General features: G+C 42.3%; 1 long non-coding RNA gene across 1 annotated transcript; it reads right to left on the reverse strand.

Annotated features, from left to right (window-relative positions):
• Window positions 1-12,134: 12,134 nt before the first annotated feature.
• Window positions 12,135-12,946, reverse strand: LOC137245481 (uncharacterized). Its single transcript, XR_010951332.1, has 2 exons — window positions 12,618-12,946; window positions 12,135-12,559 (listed from the first exon to the last, which is right to left on the reverse strand). It is a non-coding gene; the product is annotated as an uncharacterized lncRNA (long non-coding RNA).
• Window positions 12,947-26,596: the final 13,650 nt, after the last annotated feature.

The raw sequence follows: 26,596 nt of genomic DNA on the forward strand, positions 1-26,596 counted from the left end.
GAAATGACAGCGACTCGATTCTAGACGTATACAGAGAACCACACAGAAATGATCCCTGAAGGTGTTCCAAAATGATCCCGAAAAGGTTCCGAAATGACCCTGACGGGCTCACGGACGGATCTCAAAAACCATCCAGAAAATATCCAGGAAGGGTCCCTAAATTACCCCGACATACTCCAGAAAAAATTCCGAAATGGCTCCGAGGGGATCCACGACTGATCGCGAAAACCATACAGAAATGATTCCGGAAGGAACCCCAAATGATCCCGTATTAGCCCCGAAAAGCTCCCGAAATAACCCCGACGGGATCCCGGACAAATCCCGAAATCCATCCAGAAATGATCTTGGGAATGTCCCAAAATTATCCCGAAATAGTCTCGGAAAAGTTCAGAAATTACCCTGACGGGTTCCCGGACGAATCCTGAAAGCCATCTCTAAATGATCCCGAAAAAGTCCCGAAATGACCCTGACTGGACCCCGAAAGGATCCCGAACACTATCCAGAAATGATGCCGGAAAGGTCCTCAAATGATCTCCTAATAGTTCCGAAAAGACCCTGACGGGATCCCGAACGGATCCCGAGAACTATCTAGAAATGATGCCGAAAGAGCCCGCAAATGATCCCGTATTAGTCGAGAAAAACTCCCGAAATGACCCCGACGGGATGCCGGACGAATCCCAAAAACCATCCAGAAATGATGCCGGAAGGGACACCAAATGATCCCGAAAAAGTCCCGCAATTATTCCGACGGGATCCTGAACGGATACTGAAGACCATCCAGAAGTGATGCCGGAAAGGTCCTCAAATGATCACCTAATAGTCCCAAAATTACCCTGACGGCATCCCGGACAGATCCCGAAATCCATCTAGAAATGATCTTGGCAGGGTCCCAAAATTATCCCGAAATAGTCTCGGAAAATTCCAGAAATTACCCTGACGGGATCCCAGACGAATCCTGAAAACCAGTCTTAAATGATGCCGAAAAAGTCCCGAAATGACCCTGATGGGACCCGGAAAGGATCCCGAAAACTAACCAGAAATGATATCGAAAGGGTCCCCAAATGATCCCGTATTAGTCGAGAAAAAGTCCCGAAATGACCCCGACGGGATCCCGGACATATCCCGAAAACCATCCAGAAATGATGCCGAAAGGGAACCCAAATTATCCCGAAAAAGTCCCGAAATGACCCCGACGGGATCCCGGACGGATACCGAAAACCATCCAGAAATGATGCCGGTAGGTACCCCAAATGATCCCGAAATAGTCCCGAAATGACCCCGTCCGGATCCCGGACGGATCGCGAAAACTATCCAGAAATGATATCGAAAGGGTTCCCAAATGATCCCGTATTAGTCGCGAAAAAGTCCCGAAATGACCCCGACGGCATCCTGGACGGATCCCGAAAACCATACAGAAATGATGCCGGAAGAGCCCCCAAATGATCCCGAAAAAGTCCCCAAATGACCCCGATATACTCCAGAAAAAGTTCCGAAATGGCTCCGAGGGAATCAACAACGGATCGCGAAAACCATACAGAAATGATTCCGGAAGGATTCAAAAACTTTCCTGGAAAAGTAACAAAAAATCCCGAAATGGCTCCTACGGCATCCCGGACGGATCCAGAAATGATCTCGGAAGAGTCCCCAAATGATCCCAAAATGGTCCCGAAATGACCCTGATGGATCCGGCAAACCATCAAGAAATTATGCCGGAGGGATCCCCAAATGATCCCGAAATAAAACAGAAAAAGTCACGAAACGACCCTTAGAGGATCCTCAAATGATCCCGTATTAGCCCCGAAAAAGTCCCAAAATGACCCTGACGGGATCCCGAAAGGATTCCGAAAACTATCCAGAAATGATGCCGGAAAGGTCCGCAAATGATCCCCTAATAGCCCGAAATGACCGTGACGGAATCCCGACAACTATCCGGAAATTATGCCGAAAGGGTCCGCAAATGATCCCGTATTAGTCGAGAAAAAGTCCCGAAATGACCACGACGGGATCCCGGACGAATCCCAAAAACCATCCAGAAATGATGCCGGTAGGTATCCCAAATGATCCAGAAATAGTCCCGAAATGACCTCGTCGGCATCCCGGACGGATCCCGAAAATTATCCAGAATAGATGCCGGAAAGGTTCCCAAATGATCCCCTAATAGTCCCGAAATTACCCTAATGGGATCCCGGACGGATCCCGAAAATCATTCAGAAATGATGCCGAAAGGGTTCCCAAATGATCCCGTATTAGTCGCGAAAAAGTCCCGAAATGACCCCGACGGGATCCCGGACGTATCCCGAAAACCATCCAGAAATGATGCCGAAAGGGTTCCCAAATGATCCCGTATTAGCCGCGAAAAAGTCCCGAAATGACCCCGACGGGATCCCGGACGGATCCCGAAAACCATCCAGAAATGATGCCGGAAGAGCCCCAAAATGATCCCGAAAAATTCCCCAAATGACCCCGGCGAGATCCCGGACGGATCCCGAAAACCATCCAGAAATAATGCCGGAAGAGCCCCCAAATGATCCCGAAAAAGTCCCCAAATGACCACGACGAGATCCCGGACGGATCCCGAAAACCATCCTGAAATGGTGCCGGAAGAGCCCCCAAATGATCCCGAAAAAGTCCCCAAATGACCCCGACGAGATCCCGGACGGATCCCGAAAACCATCCAGAAATGATACCGAATGATCCCGTATTAGTCGCGAAAAAGTCCCGAAAGTACCCCGACGGGATGCCGGACGAATCCCGAGGACCATCCAGGAACGATGCCTAAAGGGACCCAAAATAAACCCGAAAAAGTCCCGTAATGATCCCGGAAACCATCAAGATTTATCTCTCGAAGTTACGCAAATGATCCCGAAAGTACCCCGACGGGATCCCGGACGAGTCCCGAAAACCATCCAGAAATGATGCCGGAAGGGTCCCCAAATGATCGCGAAATAGTCCCGAAATGATTCCGGAATAGTCATGAAAATGTCCCAAAATAACCCCGACGGGATCCCGGACGGATCCCGAAAACTATACAGAAATGATCCCGGAAGGGTCCCAAAATGATCCCCAAATAGTCCCGAAATTACCCCGGCGTAATCCCGGACCGATCCCGAAAACCATACAGAAATCATCCCGGAAGGGTCTCGATATGACCCTTACGGGATTACAAATAAGATGAAGCTAGATGAAGTGGTGTGATGGTAGCGTGCTCCGCCTATCACACCGTATGCCCTGGGTTCAACTCCCGGGCAAAGCAACATCAAAATTTTAGAAATAAGATTTTTCAATTAGAAGAAAATTTTTCTAAGCGGGGTCGCCCCTCGGCAGTGTTTGGCAAGCGCTCCGATTGTATTTCTGCCATGAAAAGCTCTCAGTGAAAACTCATCTGCCTTGCAGATGCCGTTCGGAGTCGGCATAAAACATGTAGGTCCCGTCCGGCCATTTTTTAGGGAAAAATCAAGAGGAGCACGACGCAAATTGGAAGAGAAGCTCGGCCTTAGATCTCTTCGGAGGTTATCGCGCCTTACATTTATTTTTTTATTTTATTTTTAATTATAAAACCATGTTAATAAGGCAGCAGGCGCATTGGAGCGAATAAAAAGTTACATAGAAACATACAGGTAAAGCTAATAAAAGCGTGCTAATAAAAACAATTGATGGAGGGCGGATGGTGGGAGTAGAGGAGAGGACCACTGATCGTTCCTCCAAAATTGTCTAGATCTCGTTCTGTATGTACCAGATATCAAAAACTATTGATTTAGGAGAAAATTTATATTGAGTTATAACAATTTATAGATTTTACACCGGAGGGGGTGATAAAGGGGGCGGGCGGAGGGTGTCACTGCTTACTTTGTTAGCCCTCGCCTTATTTGACCCCTTGAGTCTGTGATATTGGTGAAGGCCAGTATACGTAAAGTTATAATGTGTAAAAATTATTGAAAAATAATTTCTGGAAGGGGTCGTGGGACCCTCACCCCTCTTTCCATGTTCGAAAAAAATTTCGCTAGTAGACTGCTGTCTGTGTCCCAAATTTCATCAAAATCCGTGCAGCCATTCTGGCGTTATTCAGTCGCAAAGACGAAAAAATATAATAATTAAATTATAACTGTTCCTAGGGGGCGGAGGCCACGCCCCTTTTGAAAAATATATAGCTAGTAGATCCTTCTAGACTATTGGCTATATGTGTGCAAAATTTCATCCAAATCGGTCCAGCCGTTCTTGCGTGATTGAGTCACAAAGACAAACGTCTGGACAAACATCCAAACATCCAAACATCTTAACATCCAAACTTTCCCATTTATAATATATACTAGCCTTTACCCGCGGCCCCGTCCGCAAGGAGAAAATGAAATATGTGGGCTGTTCACGTTAGCCTGCTTATAAAGTTATCTGTTTAAAATTTTTTTTCTGTCTAATGCATTTTATTTTTGTAATTGAGTAAAAAAAAGAACTTTATGAGCTGATAACCTGATAGGATCCCAAAATGATAACGAAATTATCCAGAAAAAGCCACGAAATGACCCCGACGCTATCGCGGACGGATCCCGAAAACCATCCAGAAACGCCCCGGAAGTGTTTCCAAAAGTTCCCGAAGTAGTCCCAAAAAAACCCGAAATGACAACGACACGGTTCTAGACTTATCCAGATAACCACACAGAAATGATGCCTGAAGGGTACCAAATTGATCCCGAAATAGTCCCGAAAAAGTTCCGAAATTACCCTGACGGGCTCCCGGACGGATCTCAGAAACCATCCAGAAAATATCCAGGAAGGGTCCCTAAATTATCCCGACTAACTCCAGAAAAAGTTCCGAAATGGCTCCGAGGGGATCCACGATGGATCGCGAAAACCATACAGAAATGATCCCGGAAGGATTCCAAATTGATCCCGAAATAGTCCGGAATTGACCCAGATGGGATCCCGCACAGATCCAGAAATGATCCCGGAGGGGTGCAAAAACTATCCCGGAAAAGTAACAAAAAATCCCGAAACGGCTCCTACGGCATCCCGGACGGATCCAGAAATGATCTCGGAAGGGTCCCCAAATGATCCCAAAATGGTCCCGAAATGACCCTGATGGATCCGGCAAACCATCAAGAAATTATGCCGAAAGGGTCCCAAAATGATCCCGAAATAATACAGAAAAAGTCACGAAACGACCCCTAGAGGATCCCCAAATGATCCCGTATTAGCCCCGAAAAGGTCCCGACGGGATCCCGGACAAATCCCGAAAACCATCCAGGAATGATGCCGGAAGGAATCCCAAATGATTCCGTAAAAGTCCCGCATTGATTCCGACGGGATTCCGAACGGATACCGAAAATCATCCAGAAGTGACGCCGGAAAGGTCCTCAAATGATCACCTAATAGTCCCGAAATGACCCTTAAGGGGTCATGGACGGATCCCATAAACCATCCAGAAATGATCCCGATATATTCCCGAAGAAGTCCCGAAATGACCCTGACAGGATCTCGAACGCACCCCTAAATGACCCTGACGGGATCCCGGACAGATCCCGAAATCCATCCAGAAATGGTCTTGGGAGGGACCCAAATGATCCCGAAAAAGTCCCGCAATGATTCCGAGGGGATCCTGATCGGATACCGATAACCATCCAGAAGTGATGCCGGAAAGGTCCTCAAATGATCACCTAATACCAAAATGACCCTGACGGCATCCCGGACTGATCCCAAAATCCATCCAGAAATGATCTTGGGAAGGTCCCAAAATTATCCCGAAATAGTCTCGGAAAAGTTCAGAAATTACCCTGACGGGTTCCCGGACGAATCCTGAAAGCCATCTCTAAATGATCCCGAAAAAGTCCCGAAATGACCCTGACTGGACCCCGAAAGGATCCCGAAAACTATCCAGAAATGATGCCGGAAATGTCCTCAAATGATCACCTAATAGTTCCGAAAAGACCTTGACGGGATCCCGAACGGATCCCGACAACTATCTAGAAATTATGCCGAAAGGGCCCGCAAATGATCCCGTATTAGTCGAGAAAAAGTCCCGAAATGAACCCGACGGGATGCCGGACGAATCCCAAAAACCAGCCAGAAATGATGCCGGAAGGGACACCAAATGATCCCGCAATAATTCCGACGGGATCCTGAGCGGATACCGAAAACCATCCAGAAGTGATGCCGAAAAGGTCCTCAAATGATCACCTAATAGTCCCAAAATGACCCTGACGGCATCCCGGACAGATCCCGAAATCCATCCAGAAATGATCTTGGGAGGGTCCCAAAATTATCCCGAAATAGTCTGGGAAAAGTCCAGAAATTACCCTGACGGATACCGGACGAATCCTGAAAACCAATCTTAAATGATGCCGAAAAAGTCCCGAAATGACCCTGATGGGACCCGGAGAGGATCCCGAAAACTAACCAGAAATGATGCCGGAAAGGTCCTCAAATGATCTCCCAATAGTTCCGGAAAGACCCTGACGGGATCCCGAACGGATCCCGACAACTATCCAGAAATGATACCGAAAGGGCCCGCAAATGATCCCGTATTAGTCGAGAAAAAGTCCCGAAATGACCCCGACGGGATGCCGGACGAATCCCAAAAACCATCCAGAAATGATTTTGGAAGGGACCCCAATGATCCCGAAAAAGTCCCGCAATTATTCCGACGGGAATCTGAACGGATACCGAAAACCATCCAGAAGTGATGCCGGAATGGTCCTCAAATGCTCACCTAATAGTCCCAAAATGACCCTGAGGGCATCCCGGACAAATCCCGAAATCCATCCAGAAATGATCTTGGGAAGGTCCCAAAATGATCCTGAAATAGTCTCGGAAAAGTCCAGAAATTACCCTGACGGGTTCCCGGACGTATCCTGAAATGATTCCGAAAAAGCTCCGAAATGACCCTGACGGGATCCCGAAAGGATTCCAAAAACTATCCAGAAATGATGCCGGAAAGGTCCTCAAATGATCCCCTAATAGTTCCGAAATCACCGTGACGGGATCCCGAACGGATACCGAAAATTATCCAGAAATGATGCCGGAAAGGTCCACAAATGATCCCCTAATAGTCCCGAAATTACCCTGATGGGATCCCGGACGGATCCCGAAAACCATCCAGAAATGATGCCGGAAGAGCCCCCAAATGATCCCGAAAAAGTCCCCAAATGACCCCGACGATATCCCGGACGGATCCCGAAAACCATCCAGAAATGATGCCGGAAGAGCCCCCAAATGATCCCGAAAAAGTCCCCAAATGACCCCGACGAGATCCCGCACGGATCCCGAAAACCATCCAGAAATGATGCCGGAAGAGCCCCAAATGATCCCGAAAAAGTCCCCAAATGACCCCGACATACTCCAGAAAAGGTTCCGAAATGGCTCTGAGGGAATCAACGACGGATCGCGAAAACCACACAGAAATGATTCCGGAAGGATCCCAAAATGATCCCGAAATAGTCCGGAAATGACCCAGATGGGATCCCGCACAGATCCAGAAATGATCCCGGAAGGGTCCAAAAACTATCCCGGAAAAGTAACAAAAAATCCCGAAATGGCTCCTACGGCATCCCGGACGGATCGAGAAATGATCTCGGAAGGGTCCCCAAATGATCCCAAAATGGTCCCGAAATGACCCTGATGGATCCGGCAAACCATCAAGAAATTATGCCGGAAGGGTCCCCAAATGATCCCGAAATAAAACAGAAAAAGTCACGAAACGACCCCTAGAGGATCCCCGAATGATCCCGTATTAGCCCCAAAAAAGTCCCAAAATGACCCTGACGGGATCCCGAAAGGATTCCGAAAACAATACAGAAATGATGCCGGAAAGGTCCTCAAATGATCCCCTAATAGTCCCGAAATGACCGTGACGGGATCCCGACAACTATCCAGAAATGATGCCGAAAGGGTCCGCAAATGATCCCGTATTAGTCGAAAAAAAGTCCCGAAAGGACCACGACGGGATCCCGGACGAATCCCAAAAACCATCCAGAAATGATGCCGGTAGGTATCCCAAATGATCCCGAAATAGTCCCGAAATGACCTCGTCGGCATCCCGGACGTATCCCGAAAATTATCCAGAAATGATGCCGGAAAGGTTCCCAAATGATCCCCTAATAGTCCCGAAATTACCATAATGGGATCCCGGACGGATCCCGAAAACCATCCAGAAATGATGCCGAAAGGGTTCCCAAATGATCCCGTATTAGTCGCGAAAAAGTCCCGAAATGACCCCGACGGGATCCCGGACGGATCCCGAAAACCATCCAGAAATGATGCCGAAAGGGTTCCCAAATGATCCCGTATTAGTCGCGAAAAAGTCCCGAAATGACCCCGACGGGATCCCGGACGGATCCCGAAAACCATCCAGAAATGATGCCGGATGAGCCCCAAAATGATCCCGAAAAAGTCCCAAAATGACCCCGACGAGATCCCGGACGGATCCCGAAAACCATCCAGAAATGATGTCGGAAGAGCCCCCAAATGATCCCGAAAAAGTCCCCAAATGACCCCGACGATATCCCTGACGGATCCCGAAAACCATCCAGAAATGATGCCGGAAGAGCCCTCAAATGATCCCGAAAAAGTCCCCATATGACCCCGACGAGATCCCGCACGGATCCCGAAAACCATCCAGAAATGATGCCGGAAGGGTCCCCAAATGATCGCGAAATAGTCCCGAAATGATTCCGGAATAGTCCCGAAAATGTTCCAAAATAACCCCGACGGGATCCCGGACGGATCCCGTAAACTATACAGAAATGATCCCGGAAGGGTCCCAAAATGATCCCGAAATAGTCCCGAAAAAGTCCCGAAATTACCCCGGCGTAATCCCGGACCGATCCCGAAAACCATCCAGAAATGATCCCGGAAGGGTCTCGATATGACCCTTACGGGATTACAAATAAGGTGAAGCTAATTATAAAACCATGTTAATAAGGCAGCAGGCGCATTGGAGCGAATAAAAAGTTAGATAGAAACATACAGGTAAAGCTAATAAAAGCGTGCTAATAAAAACAATTGATGGAGGGCGGATGGCGGGAGTAGAGGAGAGGACCACTGATCGTTCCTCCAAAATTGTCTAGATCTCGTTCTGTATGTACCAGATACCAAAAACTATTGATTTAGGAGAAAATTTAGATTGAGTTATAACAATTTATGGATTTTACACCAGAGGGGGAGATAAAGGGGGGCGGGCGGAGGGTGTCACTGCTTACTTTGTAAGCCCTCGACTTATTTGACCCCTTGAGTCTGTGATATTGGTGAAGGCCAGTATACGTAAAGTTATAATGTGTAAAAATTAGGAAAAATAATTTCTCGAAGGGTCGTGGGACCCCCACCCCTCTTTCCATGTTCGAAAAAAATTTCGCTAGTAGACTACTGTCTGTGTCCCAAATTTCATCATAATCCGTGTAGCCATTCTGGCGTGATTCAGTCGCAAAGATGAAAAAATATAATAATTAAATTATAACTGTTCCTAGGGGGCGGGGACCACGCCCCTTTTGAAAAATATATAGCTAGTAGATCCTTCTAGACTATTGGCTATATGTGTGCAAAATTTCATCCAAATCGGTCCAGCCGTTCTTGCGTTATTGAGTCACAAAGACAAACGTCTGGACAAACATCCAAACATCCAAACATCCAAACATCCAAACATCTAAACATCCAAACATCCAAACATCTTAACATCCAAACTTTCCCATTTATAATATATATATTAGATTAGATAATAGATATATTAGATTAGATGTATATGAATTTTGAAAACAACATTGTAAAAAAGTTTGTTGTGAGTGGAATTTAAATTGAACAGACATAACTCCCTTTTTAACTTTAGAGTGCATCTGAGCCTAGTATTTGGAAACATTTCGGTTCCATTTTCTAAATTTGATTATGAAGAAAATGGCCCTAACAATTTAGTTCAAATGTCAAACTCAGCTAATTAATGTTTCCATAATACAGGTGAAACACATACATATATTTAACCTTAATCGATTAAGTTGTGAGAGAAATTGTTACTTGCTATATGTTTACATATGTGCACACAATTTCGTAATTCTGATGTAAATGTTCAAATCAAAATTATACATAATTATAAACAAAATAATAATAAATTAATTTTTTTCTTTTCAGCTGTTTCTCTTTTATTTCAGGTATTTTTATTTTATTTTATGTTAGTATTAATTTATATGTAAATGTTTATTATTATTTTATTATTATAAAATCCTACATATGTACAATTTTAAAAGTTGTGAATAAAGGAATGATAAAGCCCTAAATATGTGCGTATTTATTTATTTGGTTATGAACATGGTAATATTCCTAAACTAAAGGTTAATCAACACCCCCCTTTCACGCCCACCCGCTTCATTTAAACTAAAATACAAATGTTTGTCAACAACACCCCTATTTCTCACCCACTTCATTGAGCCCAAAATACTCTAACCTTTGCTCTAAGCATAAGCTAACAAATGTTTGTACATTCACATGTTCAAATAAAAGACAAACTTTGTTTCAATCAACCACTTCCAACAAAAATTATTCTTACGCACAAGCATATGTATGTACAAATCTATGTTCATATGTAAGCTAAGAAATATTTTTATATTCGCATGTTGAAAAATACAACAAAATTCACTTCAACCAACCAACCATACGCACAAGCACACATACATACATATGTACATATGTATGCTCATGTTTTGTATGTAAATCGCAAAATCCTGAAAACTAGCTTCCTCATAATTTTTCATTCTTACCCTGCAAAAATCGCGAGTACTCCATGCATGCATGTATGGAGTACTCGCTATGGACCAACCGAGTGCTCCAAAATTAACCACAATCCATACAAAAAATATGGTCCAATTAACATTGCGATGTCCTAGGACTGGACCATATACTCCAGTTCCGCATTACATCAGAGTAATCCATGGAGTACCCACAGTCCAATAAACATCGTGTAGTGATTACAATCGTTAAAAACGAGCAATGATCGGCTTACAATATGTTCGTGTAGAAACATGAGTTGGTCCATTGCTGCATTACAGTGGAGTATAGTGGTAAGTACTCCAGTGGACCACATAGTCCAACGATTTTTGCAGGGTAATGCTTTTTCTTATGCCCCTATTACCGTTTACAACTCAACTCTGGTTGAGTTGAAATTTCGCAATTTGATATTACAGATTACAACTCAACCTGTCAAAAAAAATTTCGGTTGAGTTGTCTAGTCTTACAACTTTTTGTGGCATTGCCGTTTACAACCTTGTGTTGGTGTAGTTGTCAAAGACGTCAAAATCTTACAACTGCTTACTAGCAGTTGTCTCATGCAATTTTGCAGTTGTTTTGAAAAAATTTTACGTTTTAGAAGACGGTTCACCGCCTAATTTTTAACAAAGATGTTCAAAGTTGATATCAAAAGACACGTTTCGACCTCCGATTTAAGAATCCGAAAACAAAAATTGTAATTCTTTGCGACAGCATGGCACTGCTAATACGCGTGCAAAAATATCGAGACGCGTATTAATCTCGAGAACAATAATCCGAAGGCAGAAAAGAAACATTTTATCTCTTGTCCGGAGATATTTGTAGTTGAATTTGGCGATTTTCATGTGGTTGTTGTAATGTTGTTGTCTTTTTTCGGTTTTTGTTTAATATTTTCTGAAGGAGTTAAAATTTTTATTTTCCGCCTTCGGATTATTAATACTGATGCCAAGACGCATCGTTTAATACCTCTCTCGATATTTTTGGACACGTATTAGCAGTGTCATGCTGTCGTAAAGAATTACCACAAAAATTAAAAATTTTATTTCTAATAAAATCTAATTTCATGTGGTTGTTGTATTTTGCCAGATTTTTTGTATACAGCTATGCAGAAAGGTGTTGGACCCAACCAGAGTTATTTTAACGAATCGCGGCCAAAGGCCGTCAACGCAGAACGATGTTCTGTGCAAAAAAAACTGTGGAACGGGCCTCATATTTCGTACCCTCTCGGGCCATTTTGTGGGTCTTTGTAAATATCTTTCAAAAGAAAAAAAATTTTTAATTTCCGCTCTCGAATCCTAAAAACGGAGATGGAAACCCGTCTTTTGATACCACCTTTGATAAGAGTTAGATGGTGCACGGGCTTATAAAACGTTACCAAAAAAAAAAGCAAAACATTTAAAGCCGGTAGTTAAACCTTTTTTAATCAAACAATAATCAACAATTTTGTACACATTTCTAGAAAAAACAACGTTTAAACGAATTACATTGAATAACTTTTTGACTTTAGTTGGACGAGGCTGGCCGCAGTTCGGATGCAGCCAAAATAGGTGAAATAATTATGAGAGTCCCATTGATACTTATCACTACTCCTGGGAATCCTATTTGAGTAAAATACAGTTTTTTCTGTTTGGGTTTTAATCTACTTCGCACAAATATTCTCAATAATATCTAAAACCAGTCCAACACCAAAATCATTTCCACATCATATTTGATAGCTGCCGTCAGCAAGGAATCGGAGTATGGCGCATAATTTTAAAATACGAACGCGTATGCGGAAATGGTCCTTAATTTTGTTTAGTACTGAGTAAAATGCTTCCTTTCAAATCTGCAAAATAACTTCATATGAAACTCATTATTTATTTGTCACTTAAACATTTTCTTACTTGGTGCTTGGTAGTTCCAAGGGATTGGAATGATCACGCGAATGTTTTCCGTATTCGCGAAATGTCAATCACCAACATTTTTGTCATTATAAAATAGATTTCATATAATATTAATAAAAAAAAAACACATTTGAAAATGCTTAAATTTCTGCCACAAATTGATCAGCTGTTTATTTATCTGTCAAATCATCACTTTCTGAAGTTGGCAACTCAATTCAATTTCAACTGAAATAAGTTGTAATTCGTAATACCAAACAGGAGTTGAGTTGTCTTAAAGTTGAGTTGTTTTAATTACAACCCAACTAAGTTGAGTTGTAAACGGTAATAGGGGCATTAAGTTGTCCAAATTGATGATAGAATTTTGCAATTCGGTAACATGGCATTTCATAAAATCGTCAAAAGACAAGTTTTTGCGATTTTTAAATTCCAACTTCGATTGGAAGCGCCTAGAAGATGCCACGAAGAAATCACAGAGTATAAACGCATCAGCGGTAGAGGCGCTATGGGAAAGTTTCGATTAAGACGCTATCTAGCGAGCAATAGCCCGCATTTGACTATGTTCTTTAAGTAGCTCACAATAACCTAAAATTAAGGGTTTTAAGTATGTTGAAAATTAAACGTAATGCACACTCTGTATAAGTTTTCCAAATTTTCACCAAAGAAATGTGTGATTTTTATAACACTTACTTACGTACCTTCGAAAGAACTTATACAATGTTATGTAAAATATAACTTTATTGATGGAAAATTCGTGCCAAAGCCTTTGCAATAATCTGATTTTTCGACTGCTGAGTGGAATATCGGCGTATCTCTGCCGCCGTTTCGAAAACGCCCTATCCCAGAAAATTTTGGAATAACGCCCTATTTCAGAACTTGTTTCAAAAACGCTCTATCTCAGCTTAAATTTAATAAATTTGTGACATAAGCTGGGACGTTTATGAAAAAAATTTTGGGCATTCTTCAATCGAGTTCTGAGATAGGTCGTTTTCAAAAGAAAAACTGAAATATGGTGTTTTTGAAAAACATTCTCAGATAGGGCGTTCTCGAACTGGCAGCCGAGATACGAGCGATATTCCACTCAGCCGTCGATTGCAGTATCCGATGGATGCCTTCGATGTCACGGATGTAAGTTGTAAGATTTAAGAAATAAATCGTTTTAAAGGACAAGTCTATTTCGTTAGATTCGGGCTATTGGTATTCGTTGGATACCATTGAAGTACCTTGTTATTTTAAGGTTTCTTAGTAGTATTATTATATGTTTGAACTATGTGTTATGAAAAATGGAATATTTGGATACTGTAAATTAACTTTAGTCGTATCCACACATGGTTTGTTAAAGTTCTTGGTCGGTAGTTCGCATTTGATTATCAATTTCAGCTGTTAAGGTTTTTGTAGTAAAAAAATTTTCAAACTTTTAAGACTAGTTCTTTGATACTTATTCAAATAGTTTCTTAAAAAAAAACGGCTAAAAACTACCGACTACTAACTTCAGAATTAAAAACTAGGTGAGAGTCCCACTATTATTTAATTATATTTTTTTATTTGATAAGGTCTAAAGCCTATACAGTACAGTATACACATACTCTTCATACAGATGTTTATATGTATGTTGTTAATGCACTTGGAGTTGTTATGTTCGTTTTAATGGTTGAATAAAAATAATTTGAATAAAATTGGTTCAAATGTTTTTGAAAATTCTACCACTATTTTTAGTAGATCTACCACCATTTTTTTTGAAAATCCACCACTAAATAGATTTTAGAAGTGACAACACTGGTCAACATTCGTTGCTTCGTTCCAGCAGTTTTGACTATGACTATGCGCCCATATATTTTTATAAAATATGCCACTTAGCATAAGGTGCACCATAAAAAAAATTTGAACATTTTTTTTTTCGAATTTTTAAAATATGCCACTTATCCACAAGAATTATTTTCCTAGCTGTTCTCTAAGGTGGTTTTCTGAGGGTGGCACGCTAACCTCACGTGATAAATTCGTGTGCAAGAATTAAATAATTTTCCTAACTGGTCTCTAAGGTGGTTTTCTACAATAGGGCCGCGGCAAATTTTTTTGTTTCACGGATAAATTACGGCAAATTCACGGCAAATTTCCCAATAGGTAATTTTTTTTCACGTAAAAGTTGTCTTGCCAACTTCAGAGAGGTTATTCTTAGTGATGTTTCGGATCCGTTTCTGAATTGTTTTCGTAATAATATAGTCGAGATATTTTGGGGACTAACTCCATATAGGTTCAAAATTGTTTTCGAAAGTATTTCACAATTTTTTAGGAAATCATGTAGAGGAACTGCCACCGAATATTTTTTAACTATCGCCGGATCTGTTCGTGGTTTTCGGAAATAATTTTTTTCGAAAAAAAAAAAAATATATTTTTGTTATAACTTTTTAACAAAAGGTGGCTAAGTATTTCGCGATTTGTTGGGCCTATTTACTGATTATTTTCTGGACGCAGTTTTAGGCTAGTCTAGTTTTACAAATTAACGCCTTATTAACACTTAACGAAAGATATTGATTATGTCAGCCCATTCAAGCTCGAGCAGTGTTGTTGCTCAGAATTTCGTGCACTGCTCCCAATTCTGGTTTTATGGCAGTATACAATAAAAACTAATTAAGAGTACCGTTTGTACTTTTCTGTATTTATTCAATAAAAATACGGTACACGTATTAATTTAATAACACAATTCAACTGTGCAAATATACATATATACACAGAGCCGTAGAGAGAAAATCCGGGCCCGGGACTAAACAGTTTACGGGCCCCTATAAAAAATCCACTAATACATTTGATTAATTTGAATAGATGACGTCTCATTCATGAATCATTATTGATGGATTACATACAAAAAAAAAAATGTTTGCCACATCAACTAAATGATTTTTGGACTACAAGCTGAAAATAAAATTAAACAGAATACCAGAGCTATTGTGATTTAAAAAATTAGTTTCGATCACGGATCGTAACACGTAATACGGGCCCAGATTTTGAACATAGACGGCATTTAGCAATTCCAATGGTGGCAGACCTTTATCAAAATTTGCTTCGTAAATGTGTTTCAAGTGAATTATTTCGCATTCTAAACTTTGAGAAACGTCCGACTTGTATTTTCCGACAAATTTTGCTGCACTCGCCCGAACCGTAGTTTCATCCATGCTGCTCAAAGCTGTAAATCCTTCAGTAATACCAGTGCTTACCGAATCAACGATCGCCAAGAATGTATTGTTTTTAAAATCAGACTCTGGATCGTCCGTAATCATCTCATTTCCATTATCTTTAAAACTTCTTTTGGGTTTTCCCTTTCGAATGTCCGGAAACTTTGGCGAAGTGTTCAATTGAATAGCAACTGTTTTGCATTCGTTTAAAATTGTTTCCCATTGGTTCCTGATCAAATCAGCTAATAAGGCATCTAGATGTCGGGGTGCCCCCCATAAATTCAGAAAATAAAAATTCAGAAACACATTTTTTCAGAAAACATTAGGCAGAACCCTTTTTTCAGAAAGACAAAATTCAGAGGCCAAAACTCAGAAAGTCAAATTGCAGAAATCAAATTTCAGAAGTGAAAATTCAGAAGTCTACATTCAGAAAGTAATCGAACGACAGAAAAAACATAAAATTTTTCTCAAAATTCAGAAACGTTCATTTATTTGGAAGGAATTATGTATAAAGAAAAAATAGTAAAATCTAAAATTTTAAATTGTGTGCAATAGCAAGCATGTAATTAATTAAATCTTTTCGCGTTTATCTTTTTCAAATGAATTTGCAACATTAAAAACGAGGTCTTTTATCTTGCCTTTCCGACATGGCTCGCCTCTAGCTGAAAATTGCTGCAGTTTTGTTCCTGTTATTGCATGTTCATTTTTTATTTTATTTATGAAATTAAATATGTTAGCGTGTGTCCCAAACGCACTTCGAATGACGTTTTGCCACCTTTCGATAGAATTATTTGTACGGACTTCACCCAATTCGGTGATATTATACATATTCCATAATTCGATTGAATATAACGCCTTCTTTCGACGTTGCTGTGTTCCAGGCTGAAAAAATTTTCAGAAGTCAAAATTCAGAAACAGCAATGTTTTTTTGCTTCTGAATATTGATTTCTGAACTTTTGTTTCTGAATTTTGACTTCTGAATTTTGGCTTTCTAAAAAAAGGGTTCTGACTATTTGTATGAATTAATCGGGGATTGCCCGTATTGCTTTAAATGTATGAAAAGAAGCAATTTTTAATTTTATAATTTATTTAATTATTTTGGGAAAAATTTAAACAACGTGACATCAGGACGGACAAGGCGACAGCTGTTTCGATTATACCTTGTAAATCTCTTCAAAGCCTTTTCTCCCGGCAGTGGGATTTGAACCCGCACTCCTACGATGGTTGAAGTGTTATAAACGCATTCAGCCACGTCATGCTTTAGTTTTTAGGTTCTTACTAATATTTCCGAAAAAATGCGTTTCTGAATTTTTATTTTCTGTATTTATGGGGGGAACCAGATGTCGGACCTCAACATCTACGGTGGCGTCTCTAGCTTGGAGTACGGCGTTTCTTTCATTAATGGTAGTAACTATTTTGAAGCAAATTGAGAACAGCAAAATACATTCGAACTTGTTTATGTACTTGAGAATTCCGGTAGTATCTCCGTATGATTGTGCAGTCAAATTTAGCTTACGTAATGCGGTTAGTGCTTGTGTTAATCCTGGAACATGGTTTGCGAATGGTCTGATTGCCTCAATTCTAGCCGACCACCTAGTGTCTGAAAGCCTATGAAGAGAGCTCGGTACAATTTTTTTTGAAGATGTCCCATCTTGTGGACTGCTGCTGAAAATAGTAAAACATTTTTGTACAACTCCGAAGAAAGTAATTGCAGCCGTACAACATTCTGCAGCATCAACACCACATAAATTAAGACTGTGGGTTGCACAATGCGCATTCGAGTTTTTGGCGAGAATGTGACGTTGTGCTCCGTTGTAAGCTACTTTCATATTGGCGCCGTTATCGTACTCTTATGCACGACAGTCTTTTAATGGGATTTCATGCTTACCTAGAGTATGGCAAATTAGATCAGCGATTTTCTGACCAGTTTTTTGGTTACAATTCACGAAAGCCAAAAACTGTTCTTGAATTGTAAAATTTGTCGCTTTCGAATTGGAATGGAGTTACCGCAACATGAACGCAGTCTGTTCAATGTGACCAGCATCAGGCATAGCATCAATGATAATAGCAAAATACTTGGCTTTCTTGATCTAATATAGTTTCCCGCACGTGCTTTGCACAAATTTGTACATATAAACTCGTTCCCAATGCCTGGGGAAAGATAATGAACTTGTAATCGTTTGTGCTGCTGTTGTGAAATCCTAACTTTCTCCAAATGATCTCTAAGTATCGGATCATAAGATATGGGTATCAAATCCTAGATGCCCAAAAAATTTCCATCATTTCGTTCGCATTTGAAAGCTAGACCTCTTTCATCCAAAAATAAAATAGTGTCCAAAATTTTACATCAAATTTCTTTCCACCTTTGAGTTTCAGTGATTAGCTGTTCATTGATAAGTGTGTCAATTGTAGTCTCCTTTTGAATTAGATTTTGTAAAGATCGCCATTGAATATAACATTTAATGTGATCTTGAGTATTTTCGTGTGATGGCAGTTTATCGTATAACTTCTTCCATGGAATTTCGAGTATCCGCAGAACAAACAATTTTAGGTCAATTTAAAGTATTGGTGCTTAACATACGACATGGTTGGCAATAAAAATCATTGCAACTAACCAGTCACGCTCCACTTTCTCTCCGTTTGGCAATATTCTGTTCTGAAATACCTCGTCATGACAATCACGTACCGTAGACGACAGTGGGCCCAGACCGCATAGCCATGCCGATGCTTAAAAGCCTAGGGAAAGAGGGTTTCAAATACTTAGCACATGTCTTCAATCTGTCTCTTTCCACCTTTGTCATACCCGAAAAATGGAAAATGGCCAAGGTGGTCCCGCTACTAAAGCCTGGGAAACCAGCTAACATAGGAGAGTCGTATCGTCCGATATCTCTCCTATCGCCAGTAGCAAAGACGCTTGAAGCCATTTTGCTCCCCTACTTCCAATCAAATTTGCACCTAGCCTGTCATCAGCATGGCTTCAGAAAACTCCATAGCACCACCACCGCGCTAAATGCCATCAGCACCCAGATAAATTGCGGTTTTAACCAAAACCCCCACCATAGAACAGTACTGGTAGCGCCAGACCTATCAAAAGCTTTTGATACGGTCAACCATGGCACGTTACTGCAAGACCTGGAAGGGTCTACCCTTCCCCCATGTCTTAAAAGGTGGACCGCAAGTTGTCTGGGTAGTCGGCAGGCATCGGTGCAATTTAGAAACGAAACATCAAAACCAAGAAGAATTAAATAAGGGGTGCCACAGGGTGGTGTCCTATCCCCACTTTTGTTTAATTTCTATATATCTAAGCTACCTTCACCACCAGAAGGAGTCACTATCGTTTCATACGCCGATGACTGCACAATAATGGCCACAGGCCCAGGCCCACAGATCGATGAGCTCTGCAACAGAATAAACGGCTGCCTCCCTGATCTCTCCAGTTTTTTCGCCTCCCGAAACCTGGCATTATCACCGACTAAATCTTCCGCGACCTTATTTACACCATGGACGTCCCAAATGTCGACCATTTTGAACATCCACGTCGATGGCACTACACTACCGACTGTCCTACACCCCAAACTCTTGGGTGTGACGTTTGATCAGGATCTACATTTTGTTGAGCACGCAGCCGCAATTGTTCCGAAAATCCAGAGCAGTAATAAAATCCTCAAATCCCTTGCTGGCAGTACCTGGGGAAAAGATAAAGAAACGCTCATTACTACATACAAAGCAATTGGCCAGCCGTTTACATGCTACGCGTCACCCATATGGTCGCCAAGCCTGAAAATTACCCACTGGAAGAAGCTACAGGCCTGCCAAAATACTGCTCTCGGAATCGCCACGGGCTTCCTTCTTATGTCCCCAGAACACCATCTACATAATGAGGCGAGAATACTCCCCATCAGGGAGAGAAATGAGATGCTAACCAAACAGTTCCTGTTGAATACCTAGAAACCTGGGCATCCAAACAGACATCTGATTGATGAGCCAACACCGCCTTAGGGGCTTAAGGAGTCATCTCCGTAAGCATTTTGAGGAAATACGGCACCTGAGAACCCAGCCGTATGAAGCAAAAAAACACAAGCAGGTCCTTGGTGAACTCCACAAACAGGCGTCGGACCTTTATGTCAGGAATTGCCCGGTGAATCCAGTACTCAAAGAAAAGTACCCAAAACTTGTGGAAGGGGAACGCATACTCCCCAGGGAAACGCGTGTCACTCTTACTCAACTTCGTTCTGGATACTGTAACAGGTTAAACTCTTACCTATCCAGAATCAACCCCGACATACAAAATGTATGCCCCGCTTGCAATGTGTCCCCACATGACACCAACCATCTCTTTACTTGTAATGTGGAACCAACACCTCTAACACCCCTTTCATTATGGTCCACCCCTGTTGAAACAGCAAGTTTCCTTGGACTCCCGTTAGAGGTTATTGATGACAATTTGTGATCGGTCGCGGCTGTTAGGTGGGGCGAAGCATTGCTACAACAACAACAATCACGTGGAAAAATAACAAGATACTTATGATGACATCGACGAATAATTGCTTTCACTTTAACTCATTATTCACGGTACCGATATTGAAGTCGTTTAAATAATCTGGACTTTGATACAGAGTTGATGTTATTGTTGGCAGACTTTTGAAGATGAACCTTCATCAGTGTCACCACGAAAACTTTACGCTTTCGGATTCATGTAAACATATGTACATTTTAGTTTGATGTTTTTATTGTCGCCTCAGGCCCAGGCAAAAATCATTATCAATATTCGTTGCTTTTGAAATTCGGCTTGAAATTTGCACATGGAAAACCTCAGTCTCCTGAATTAAAAAAAAATGTCTTAGTACCTCTAAATCGCGGGCCCCCTGAGAAACCCCTGGCCCCTGGAGTTGAATGTTGACATAACTTACTTATATACTGTAAAGATATTAACTTTTTTTTTTAAATTTGACTTTAAAAAATTTTTTTTTTAAAAGTGGGCGTGGTCGTTCTCCGGTTTTGCAAATTTTTATTAAGCATACATATATTAATAGAAGTAACGTTCCTGCCAAATTTCATCATGATATCTTCAATGACTGCCAAATTACAGCTTGCAAAAATTTTAAATTACCTTTTTTTTAAAAGTGGGCGGTGCCACGCCCATTGTCCAAAATTTTACTAATTTTCTATTCTGCGTCATAAGTTCAACTCACCTACCAAGTTTCATCGCTTTATCCGTCTTTGGTAATGAATTATCGCACTTTTACAATTTTTCGAAATTTTCGATATGGAAAAAGTGGGCGTGGTTATAGTCCAATATCGTAAATTTTAAATAGCGATCTCAGATGAGTGACCAGGAACCTACATACCAAATTTCATCAAGATGCCTCAAAATTTACTCATGTTATCGTGTTAACGGACGGACGAGCGGGCATGGCTCAATCATATTTTTTTGCGATACTGATGATTTTGATATATGGAAGTCTATATCTATCTCGCTTCCTTTATACCTGTACAACCACCCGTTATCCAATCAAAGTTAATATACTCTGTGAGCTCTGCTCAACTGAGTATAAAAATAGTGGTCGGAAAACTGAAGCTACGCGGTCATCCATAGTCGACTCTTACATCATAAGCCCGAAAATTACAGTTTGGACTGAGCATATAACCATTAGCATCTTTCAACTTTGTTTAAGTGACTTAAACTATGAACATTTTTCGTTCGTTTGTTTCATTAGCCATTGAGTGTGCTTGTAATTCTCAACTGGTTAGTGAAATATTCTAAAGACATAGTTTAAGTTTTTTATCCCAAAGGGGGGTTTTTCAAAGCAAAACAAGGTGGCTCATCCCGCAGCCAATACCTTGGAGCCCCCCAGTGCTCGCCCCCAATAAATAAATATAAGGTGTAACGGGGGTTTTTCAAAGCAAAACAAGGTGGCTCATCCCGCAGCCAATACCTTGGAGCCCCCAGTGCTCGCCCCAATAAATAAATACAAGGTGTAACAGGGGTTTTTCAAAGCAAAACAAGGTGGCTCATCCCGCAGCCAATACCTTGGAGCCCCCAGTGCTCGCCCCCAATAAATAAATACAAGGTATAATAGGGGGTTTTCAAAGCAAAACAAGGTGGCTCATCCCGCAGCCAATACCTTGGAGCTCCCAGTGCTCGCCCCCAATAAATAAATACAAGGTGTAACAGGTTTTTTCAAAGCAAAACAAGGTTGCTCACCCCGCAGCTAATACCTTGTAGCCCCCAGTGCTCGCCCCCAATAAATAAATACAAGGTGTAACAGGGGTTTTTCAAAGCAAAACAAGGTGGCTCATCCCGCAGCCAATACCTTGGAGCCCCCAGTGCTCGCCCCCAATGAATAAATACAAGGTGTAACAGGTACATAGTGACCTCTCTCTAAGTAAAATAACATACAGTCCATCAAAATAATAATTTATAAGATAAAAAAGTATAATAAATTTAAAAAAAAATTCTTGCTTGCAGTGGGCTTTGAACCCGCAACCCCAAACGTGTGAGTCGGGTACGTCATCCACTGTGCCACGACTCATATGCCTATAAGCGCATCAAATCACTCCCTTATAACTCATATTAAACTGCTCGCCCTCAACTGCCCCACGCTCCGGCTCGAAGGACCAGTTCCTGCTGTGAAGATAGTGGGACTTGCACTGATATTTGCGGCAAAACTCTTCCTGATTTCACTTGACTTGAACTCCACTTCGTTTTGCCCGCCACCCCTTTGATGATGAGACAGTAAGGAACCGCTGCAAGGTTTAAATTGCGCTAGCAAAGATTTTTGTTAAGCAAACGCTGCTTTTCGTATATTTATTTCCAACGTAGATACACCAAGATTCTAATTTATTTACGATTAATAATACGTACATATGTAGAAAACTTTCTTATAATTCAAAGATGAAGAATGTACGACACAAGCACTATGTGTAAATTTTCACATTAACCACTTTGCTATATTTGGCTGAGGACAACAATTTCAGTAGAATATTTGTAAAGCTTTAAATCGATTAATTTTTTGTCGTTCTATTTTCCATCCTACGCCGGTTTTTTATACAACTTATTTTGTAGAGCACAAAGGAAAAAAAAGTGACCAGCAAATTTGTAAGAGTTTGATAATAATAAAATATATATTTTGCCAAAAAAAGGTGGTGGTTTTTTGACAGGTGGCGATCATGCCAGATCGCCATCCTGTACTTGCGGCGAATTTGATTTGGTGGATTTTGCGCGGTGGAGGCTGCCACACGGCCATGAGGATTCCCAATAGGGAATTTAAGGGTAAATACAATGCATTGATTTTAGGGTATAATTCAATATAATACACTTCAATAATCGAATACAATACAAGAGACGGGATATATATATAAATTCATAGATATTCGATATAATACAATTCAATAGTCGAATATAATACCAAGTACGGGTTATATATATATATAAATTCATAGAGATACGTATAAAAAAAGGAGGGAGATGGGACGGGTGACAGCCTACACCGCGTAACCATCCTGGGCCGCCTAGGCGCATTAAGCGCCTAATTTTTGTAATGACAGCGAGCGTCGGGGTGTTGGAACCGGAGGGCGCTGACGATCCATCTGTCGGAAGAGAGCATATAGATGTATGTTAGTTTTACGCCTGAGAAGACGCGTCGAGCTAGAGACTGCCTGTGAGAGACACGGGGTGATTCAGTTGGGTTCTGGAATAGTGTCGATAGGTAAGCTTAGTGGACTGTAGTTGGTTCGGGAGATGATAGGGAACCAGGGGTGCGCCTCGGAGAAAGTGGCCGGGTGTGAGGGCGAGAATTCTTCAAAGGTGAAGCTGTGTGTTCCGGCGACCCTTTTAAGATGGGTTTTAAAGCTTTTGACGGCAGATTCCCATAATCCGCCCATGTGGGGTGCGCCGGGGGGTATAAATTTCCAATCGATGCCTTGTGGCGCATACTTTTGGACAATATCTGTCGAGACTTCGTTGAGGAAGGTCACGAACTCTACTTCGGTAGCTCGCTTAGCACCAATGAATGTTGTGCCGTTGTGGCTCATCATTTGTTTCGGGTACCCTCGACGCCCTACAAACCGGGCGAAGGCAGCGAGGAAAGCCTTACTGGTGAGATCCGAACAAAATTCCAAATGGATCGCTTTGGTGGTGAAGCAAACGAAAATGGCCACATAGCCTTTCACGAGTGTTGGAGATCGGAGCATCGAAGCTTTTATTTGGAACGGACCGGCGAAGTCTACGCCAGTAGTAGTGAAGGAGGGCGCGAAAGTGCATCGTTCGGGGGGGTAAAGCTGCCATTATTTGGGATTGCGTTTGTCGCTTATGGATGGTGCAGACTTTACATTGGAAAATACATTTTTTCAGCTGAGGTTTGAGTCGGGGGGTATAGAATTCCTGCCTCATAGCTTGTTTCAGGAGGCGTACTTCCGCATGGAGTAAGCTCTCGTGCAGAAACCTTATATAAGGTAGTAAATCTAGCCTTTTCGGGGAGAATGATGGGATGACACTCATTGTAGGTCATGCCGGCATTTACTAATCTTCCGTTGGCACGGAGAATCCCGTTTGTATCCAGGAAGGGGTCAAGTGCCAGTAGGGGACTTCGCTTTACGATTGGTTTTGAATTTTCGGGGGAGGCTCTTTCGCGCGCATGACGTAGGCGTAAGAGAGGGCGGGATCCTTAGGGGTACGATTGCCTCCTACAGCATTTCTAAACCGAGATACAAATTTCAACACGTACGCTGTTACGCGTAGGGCTCGGGGATAGGCGGAGAACCGTTCTAAGAAGTCTTCTGACTCTTCCGCTGCATGCAGTGTTTCGACTCGGCGAAATTCGGGGGGTACAATATTTCTGGCCGTTGGTGTTGGCCAGTCCTCGGGGGGTCGGGAAAGCCACTCTGGGCCATTCCACCATAGCGATGAGCTAGCTAGCTCGAGTGGGGTGCATCCTCTGGTGCCCATATCTGCGGGGTTATCCTTGCTGCGCACATGTCGTCAAGTGGCATTGCCGATGAGGTCGATGATCTGCGCAGTTCGATTGGAGAAATAGGTGGTTTCTCAAGCCAGGCTAAAACGATTTCGGAGTCAGCCCACATGGTTAACTTTCGCTGATTGAGGCCGAGATGGGATTGGACAACTGCGACTAACTTGGCTAATAAGACCGCGCCGCATAACTCTAGTCGTGGCAAACTTATGGTTTTTAGGGGGGCCACTTTCCCTTTAGAGACTAACAGGTGAGAGAAGACTTGAGTTCCTACGGTGGTTCTTACGTAAAGTGTCGCGCAATAAGCCTTTTCCGAGGCGTCGCAGAAGCCATGGAGCTCAACTGGTTTATCGGGGTGGTAGTTTATCCAGCGTGGTATTTGAATCTCCGAGATCGTTGGGAGATTTTCGGCGAACTGCGCCCACTTGATGAGACGGAGGGGTTTCACTGGCTCATCCCAGTCAGTCCCGTTTAGCCATAGCTCTTGCATCAAGATTTTTGCTTGGATCATAATTGGCGTTAGCCACCCTGCGGGATCGAGGAGGAGAGAATTTGTCGCTTCGTGGCTGCAGTGGATGCCGGATTTCAGTCGGCGGTATACGAGAATGTATCCGTTAGGGCGTTCCACTGGATGCCCAGGGTCTTGGCGGTGCTAGTCTTTTCGAACTCGAGAAAGTTTGTTTCCGGCAGATCAGTTTTTGATATTTTTTGGAGGATGTCGGGATGGTTTGCCGTGATATTTTTTAGGGGAAAGCCGGCTGAATTGAGAGCGTCTATAGTCTCTGTTAGGGATTGCTCGGCTGATTGGAGATCATCACTGCCAGATAAAATATCATCAACATACGTCTCGGATATTAGTATTGGGGCTGCGCGTGGATGGGAATCGGCTATGTCTTTCGACAGCTCGTGTAGAGTGCGAATAGCCAGGAAAGGCGCGCAGTTAACTCCGAAGGTGATCGTTTTCAACTTGTAGTCCTTGATTGGACTGTGTTCGGTGGTTCGGAATATTATCTGTTGGTAGTCTCGGTCATCGGGGTGCAAGAGAATTTGGCGGTACATTTTCTCTACGTCGCCATTAAACACATATTTATATGTTCGCCATTTCAGCAACATAAGTCGGAGATCGGGTTGGAGGGTTGGTCCGGTACATAAAACATCGTTGTGGGAGTGACCGGAACCCGACTTTTTAGAGGCGTTGAACACAACTCTGACTTTTGTTGTCTTTTTGTCTGGCCTTACGACTGCATGGTGAGGGAGATAGAATGAGCAGTATTTACCCAGGGACTCCATTTCATTGGGACTGCATTCTTCCATGTGGCCTAGGGACAGATATTCTTCGAGTACATGGTCGTATTGCTGCTTGATATCGCCCTTTTTTGAGAGGGAACGTTCCATGCCGTGGAACTGTCGTAGGGCTGCAGTACGGGATTGACCTAGGTCGATATCGTTCGGGAATGTTGATTTAGATGGGAGCCGAACCATATATCGACCGTTATCCATGCGAGTGGTTGTGCTTTGATAAAAGTCTTCGCACATTTTATCTTCTGGGGTTTCCACTCGCACTCTGGGTATTTCTTCGATTTCCCAGAATTGTCTTAGCTGTTCATTCAGCTGGACATTCGTCACTTCCCACTGTTGAGAGGAGTGTGATCCGACCTTTTCGGGGGTTTGACCACTTAATATCCAGCCAAATATTGTGTTTTGTGCTAGCAGTGTGGGCGAGATCTTTTCTATGCCATTTAGCATGATTTGAGGGATTAGATCGCTGCCTAACACCAGATCAATTTGGGAGGGGTTCTGAGTGTTCTGGTCTGCTAGCTTGAGATGGGACCATTTACCCATT

Source organism: Eurosta solidaginis, chromosome 1, assembly GCF_040869045.1.
Source record: "Eurosta solidaginis isolate ZX-2024a chromosome 1, ASM4086904v1, whole genome shotgun sequence".
Lineage (NCBI taxonomy): Eukaryota > Metazoa > Arthropoda > Insecta > Diptera > Tephritidae > Eurosta > Eurosta solidaginis.